This window comes from Manacus vitellinus, unplaced genomic scaffold (assembly GCF_001715985.3).
Source record: "Manacus vitellinus isolate BGI_N305 unplaced genomic scaffold, ASM171598v3 scaffold_28_pilon, whole genome shotgun sequence".
In the NCBI taxonomy this organism is placed as follows: domain Eukaryota; kingdom Metazoa; phylum Chordata; class Aves; order Passeriformes; family Pipridae; genus Manacus; species Manacus vitellinus.
The window spans coordinates 9,792,343-9,799,419 of NW_021940122.1; positions in this window are offsets into that span (position 1 = coordinate 9,792,343).

A 7,077-nucleotide genomic window follows, 5' to 3' on the forward strand; every position below is an offset into this window, starting at 1 on the left:
CGTGGGACACACGGGTGCAGTGGGAGCAATGGGGAGGGGGGGATCCGTCCAAGGTGGAGAAATCACCCAAGTCTTTTGAGCGTGTCCCCAGGCGTAGATGCCGGGGATCGATGGGATGCGTCTGGAAATGGTAGGGATGTGACAGCGAAATTAAAGAAAGAAGCTGATGTGCCTTTGAGGGGCCGGGTGTTTCACAGGGAAAATCTCCCTCCACTATCAAGAACCAAACAGAAAGCACAGACCAAATCCGAAGGGAGCAGCTGAGCAGCCAACGGGCGAGAGAAGAAAGTCAATGACAGAGAGACAGTTTCCACTCCAGGGTCTGAAATATGAGGAAGCAAAAAAGTAATTTCCTCAGATCCTCAAAAACAATCACACTTTTCATCATAAAGCGATGAGGAAAGACTGTGACTGACCCTGGGAAAAAAAAATAAAAAATAGTAGAGACAGCACTGAGCTGTAAAGCAACCTGCCACTGCATCAGGAATGGACAGAGGTGACAAATGGACACACAGTACCAAACCTGAGCACGGCAGGATGCCTGGAACAGGTTGTACCAACTTTGGACAGATACTGAGGGGGCTGAAGTCTCCTGTTCTTCATCAGGCCTCCTGCGAGCTCCTGTGCTAATGAACCAGGCTGCTCCGAGCTTTCCCATGCCAGGACGTTCGAGTCTTGCATGTGTATTTGTGAGCATGTTTAGGAGAGCCGACAGGTTTTTCACGTGGTTGGGAGTAATATCAGTGTGTGTTTGGACATATTGGCATGGGGATGCAGTTCTGCTAAGGCTTACAGTGACTGGGAGGTCAGGGCGTGGGAGGATGGTACTGCTGGGGTTTGTGTGAGACGCTGCACCACTGTGCATCAACAGCCATGCACATGCTGAGGGCCCCGGCTTTTGTCCCCTTCATGTACAGGGGGGTTTATGTCAGAGATTATCCAGACTTCTGTTGCATTCTCCAGTCTTTTTATCTCTAGCCCTCATGGGACTTGTACAAATCATCTGTGCAAAGCTTGCTCAGTGAGCCCTCGCACACCCATCCCAAGAAACCTCCTGTACAGACATGGTGGAGCAACACTTCTTTTCCTGCTTTCTCACCTGGGAGTAGAGGAGGGTAGAAAGCTCTGGAAGGGCCTACATCAGGCACACAGGCTCTTTCTGACCTTTTCAAATCCTGACGAATGTGTTTAGTATAATTGGGAAGCACAAAACAGAGGAGAAATTTCAACCAGGGAAAGGTCAGTTAAAGGGTGAAAATACAAATGACGCAAACACTGAAAATCCCCCTGAAGAGTAAAACTATCGAAAGCAGAAAAAGGAGTCAGCCATATGAGAGAGAACAAGGAGGAGGATTTTGTAGGGACCAAGAAAACACTGGGACATGTAGGGGCTAGTCAGGAAAGCCACAGAGGTGATGGGAACAGCAAGTGTAAGGGTTGATGTCATTTGCGCATCACTCCTGCATGATATAAAGGGAATGGCTTGTTTGGTATCCTTTTCAAGGGAAAGCTAATGTAAAATTACAGAGAAATTTGAGGAGAGAGATCAAATCAGGTGTTATTGGCTGTTATTTCTGTCTGGCAAAGTCACTTGCAAATCATCCCATACAGATCATCATTTACCCCCAAGACTTCTGAGGGCAAGCGGGCCAGTGCTGCTGTTTTAGCATTGTTTCCCAAGGCAAGAGAGACCCATGTGGTTGCCCTGCTACCTGCAGAATTCTGTCTGTCTGTCTGTCTGTCTGTTAGTTGCCATGGATTTGACAGAAGAACCAGAGTCTAAAATGTAAATAAGCTCCAACAAATTGTATGAAGACCGGCAACCTGACAGAGGAAAGAGATGCTACCAATGCTGGAACAGAGCCCATAGCCATGCTGCTGGGCAAAGCCTCACAGATCAGAGCATTCCATCCAGCAGGACAAAAGAATTAAGCAGAAAATATTGGGAAAGCTGTATAATGCTATAGAGTGGTGGTGGAGGAGCCCAGTGACTATAGGGGAAAGGACTTGCAGATGTGGCAGACTGTGGAAAGGAGGTCATCGAGAAATGAAGGTGTGGTAGTGGAAAGTATAGAATATATAAGAAAAGAAGTCCGTAGAGAACCCCGTTTCCTTGGCCCTGTTGCTCACCAAATAACTGGTTAATAAGCTCTGGAATATCAGAGACATCCCAGAAGACTGGAAGAGAGCTGTGCCCTGCCAATATTTGTAAAGAGCAAACACAAGAACTGAAAGTTTTCGAGGCAAAAGCAACAAAGAGCTGATATGAGATTCTCCAGTTAATGCCAATCAGCCTAGTTTGGAAGAAAACTGATCTTTCTGCATAAACTTGTTTTGTTCTTGTCAGTCTTTGATGTGACTACAGGTTTGTTTGGAAAAGGTGATGGCTTAGATCTATCCAGGCTTCTGGAAGCGTTAATTTCCCAAAGCATGCTGATGAGAAAAAACAGCATTATGCAACATTAACAGAGCAGGAGGTTAAGTGAGCTGGTTAACTCCATTTAACGCCCTGCAAACACAAAGGAGGTCATCCCTGGAAGCCCACCATTGAGTGGCAGTGTTTCTTACGTGGATGCCCAGGAATGAGACCTGGGTCAGGTATGACTCACCATTTTATTCAGTGCTTGGTGAGCAGATATAGTTCATTCTGACACAATTTACTGAAGGCACAAATATTGCTAGAGTGTTAAAAATAAAGAGACTATGACTAGCACAGAATGACTTGCCCCACTCGGTAAGGTGATCGTTCTCATAAAACTTCTTATAAGACTGTACAGCCATGAACAGGGAAAAAATGCCCATATCTACAGATAACAACTTACAGTCTTGAAAAGAGTAATCTGAAAAAGATTTAGGGATCATAACAGGCAGAAAACTAAACACAAGACCAGTGGTCCCGGCTGCAGGAATGAATCTGAAGTGATCCCTGGCCATGCAAAGACAGAAGTGAGGACAAGGAGTGAGGAGACGATTAATCCTCTCTCTGTGTCTGAATAAGTCCCATGCTGGAAAACTGTACAGTGCTTCATGCTCCATATTTTAAAAATAACTTTGAATCAAAGGTGATCCGAAGGCTGGAGATCTCAGTAATTTAAAGAGGTCAACCTGTTTAATGTATCAAAAAGCAGAACGAGACATGACTTGCCTGCAGTATCACTCCCTTCCTGGAGAAAAGTCTACCAGGTATTCTGGCAAAGAATAACAAGAGCCAGTCACTGGAGAGTGATTAATCACAGAAACAAACTACCAAGTGAAGTGCAAGATCCTCTCTCTTCTGGAGTCTTTGAATCACAACTGAAGACCTGTCTGGAAGCCAGTTCCTGATCTGCAAAATCCTGAGGGCTGTGAGAACAGATCAGAGGAAGAATTACCATGCAGTAACACTGTTTTTTAAACTTCTCTGTAAGCAGCTGATACTGGGCTGACTTTAGGTGTAACTAGGTACAGGTCTTATGACTGCGTGTGCATTAGCCCAGTACAAGCTAAAGGGTTAAAAGCCTTCTGGATCATGTTGGTATCCAAGAGATTCACCCCAGCCTCCTTTGTCCTTACAGTGTTTTTGTCTCAGAGCCCACGTTACACACAGTTGTGAAAAATGGTCTCATGAGATGTGACTCTGCTATGTTTGGAGAAGGACTGGTGAAAAAATATCTCCAGCGTTTTGACAAGTTATTTGGATTCTGTGGTGTTGAAGAGAAGAACAACCTAGAATGAGCCTGTACAGCTCTACGGGCTTTAAAGTGGGACAGTGAGTGCATAGGAAAGAAGGTGGATCTACAGCATAAAGAGAATGGAGGTTTCTTTCTGGAAAGATCAGAGTGAGAACAGAAGAGAGGGATGATGCTAGGGGGTGGTTACAGCTAGGATCAGAAATCCCAAACATTCAGAAATAACAACACAAAACGTCTCCATGTCACAAGATTTATCTTCAACTTATGAAATGTCGTACAGGCTTGCTTTCATCCGCACCCTTCGCCTCCTACTTTCAGCTCTTTAGGTTACATGAAAATCACATTTCACAGTTTCCCTGTGACCATAAAGATAGGTGTTTGCTTTTTGAACGAAGCAAAAGCATGGGATTTACTGACTCCAGGAAGCTGGAATTTAATTTCAACAGCTGGCATCCCGATCTAGGGATGAGGCAGACTTTGCTAACTTATGGGGATGTTACTGATAACTTATGCACTCGTGAAAACGGTGACCTTGTCATTTGGAGAGCACAGGATCCGAGTCATTCAAAGAACTTTCTAGTCTTTGCCCTTGATGCAGGATAAAGAAGGAACAGATAAAAAAGTGGGGGCCCAGCACACACAGGACGTAGGACCTAGGGGCCAAAGTGAAGAAGGAAGACAGAGAGAGCATCATGTAGCAAGGATGCTTGGGCCGCCGGGCTTTATCTGGCTAATAATGAAAGGCAGCAAGCGTGTCAGAGAGTATGAGAGAAACAGATCAATAGAGAGATAAAACTGAGATAGAAGGAGCTGGCAAGGGGGTGGGGAAGAGAGTAATAAAACACTACAAATCAGCAGGGTTACAATTGAACCTGATTTGAATGCACTCTGCACTGGTGTAAGTGAATACGGCAGGTATGAGGCTATGGAGAATCAGACCTAAATACAGAAATAAAGAAGGAAAATTAGAGAAGATATGGTCTTCTTCTTAATATTGCCCTGTAAGCTGCCTTCACAGCTCTGAGCCAATCCTACCTGTCCTGCTTCTTCTTTAATCCTGATATATGGAGAAGCAAAGATTTTGCTGGCTCTGAGAATACCGACTGATTGCCTTTCCCTGCTTCCCTGGGCCACCACGATCTTCCTGAAGAAGTGCCTATTGGGTGAAATATGTCTTGGTCACGTTTTACCTGAGCTGAGTGTAGGAAATGCTCCTTACCACCTCGTTCAGTGAGGACCCAGGGTAGCACAGCTTCTGAGGACACCCTGAACTGCTGCGTTTGAGGCACTTTTCTAGGAGAGGTGATGGACTGTGCCCATGTGCAGGTACCAGTGGAAGCTGATCAGAGAAGCTTCTTTGCTCAGCTCCAGATTTTTGAGGCAAAGGAGACTGCGACATCCCAAAGCTAAGATCATCAGAGCACATAAACGAAAACGTGCCCTTACCAGAACATTACTGACAGTCTGGGTACCTTTCCCTGTCAGGGCATATGCACCTCCCTGGCCCAGGCACTTGGAGCCATTTTGCTGCTTATGCCTGGAATTAGTTTTAAGTGATGTTCATCTAATCCTCGTGGCATTACCATTAACATTAGAAGTTCAGTTTTCCACATTGACCATAGCTGTCCACACTGCTCCCTTCTTCTGTTGGGAGCCTCAGCGAGGAGACCAAGCACCGAAGAAGCCTCAGGGACTGAAGGGGATGGGGTAGGGACAATCCATACAGCTGTTCAAATGAGCCTGGGAGACAACCAGTCAACGCCGTAAGGCACCCATGGGTTGTATTTTCTATGTCTAAAATTGCGTTTGGAGCAGTACCATACCCCAAAGGAGCCTTCTCCGCAGCTCAGCCACGGCAGCTGTGTGAGCAGAACTAGAGTCAAAGCAAGAGAAGAGAGTTGTTGATACTGGCAAGTAAAACCTTAACAAACGTAGACTTTACCCAGATGAATATTTCAAGATGTTACACTTATTTCAAGATGTTACACTTATAGAAGTCTGGCAAAGCAGTAGTCAACTGCCTTTAATATGTGCTAAACTGATCCAGCTGAAGATCAAATCTCTTGCTAGCAATCCTGTGCTGGTGTGCAAACTTGCCCAGATAGCTCTAAGATTTAAACATGCTAAAACCACAGACTGTATTGGGCTCCCATCAATTTGCTGCCTCTTTTGCCTTCATGGAAAATCATCACTGGTTTCTAAAGGAGCCAGCCACAAAGAAGTTTGTGCTGGGCTGGAAATTCTTGGTCAAACAGCTTAATATTGCTTATTGAAATGCATGCTGACTGAGCTCCTCCAGGTCCCTCTCACAATTCACCTCTGTCTGCCATGTGCTTTATACAAGAAGAGCTATGAAGGTTTGTTGTTTTTTTTTCCCCAAAATGATCTCCACTCTTTATTCTCTCTCACCTGGCATGGGGAAACGTGCCCTTGGCAATGCCTCCTGACCGCATTGCTCTAATTCACACGCCCACAAAGAGATACTGAAGGTGCACCATAAACATTTCTATCCTTGTGGAGCGTTTAAACTATCTTTTTATGGCCATACCCCGCCTGCATCAGGGATGCATTTCTTGACAAGTGCGATGGTTAATGATTCAGCAGATAGTAAAGCCATTTTTTTGCAAAAATTAATGCAGTAGAGGAGAGGAGGCATGCAGGGATTTAAGAAATGCACAGCTTAAATACATAAGTACCGTGCTTTGCAACATAAGATATTTTACATTTACATATCCCCAAAACACTGCCCAAAATAGTGAGATCTTAATGGCGTGAAAGCAAAAATTGGAGTGATGTGTGGGCACACACAAGGTATTTCATGCACCTTTTTTAATTCTGCTGTTGTACTTATAGAATATATCATTGAGATGTGAAACACGCCACTCCATATAGTAGTGCATCTGTTTTCTCATCAGTTATTTCAACATAAATCATAGAATCAGAGAGCTGTTTGGTTTGGAAGGGACCTTAAAGACCATCTCGTTCCAACCCCCCTGCCGTGGGCAGGGTCACCTTCCACTGGACCAGGCTGCTCAGAGCCCGGTCCAACATGGTCTTGAACACTTCCAGGTGTAGGGATGAAAAGCAGATATTCACAAGATAGGAAAGACCCATAAATATGTGGATATTCACGAAGCATCTGTGACCAGCTTGATGGGACACATCTCAGTACAGCTGGGCGGATTGGGGGAGTTTTGTTAGAGGATGGGTCGTGAAAAAACAGGAAAACATCGGGCAGGCGCTGGCAGCGAGCAGAGTAGGGCATGAGAAAAGTGCTGAATGGCGATTCGGGCTGGCTGGTGCCTGTGACCAGCGCGGCGAGGGCTGGGTGGTCACAGCGATGAGGCTGCGCCGCAGGCAGACCGCAGCCTGGGATGGCCCGGGGATACGATCCCTGACGTGCCAG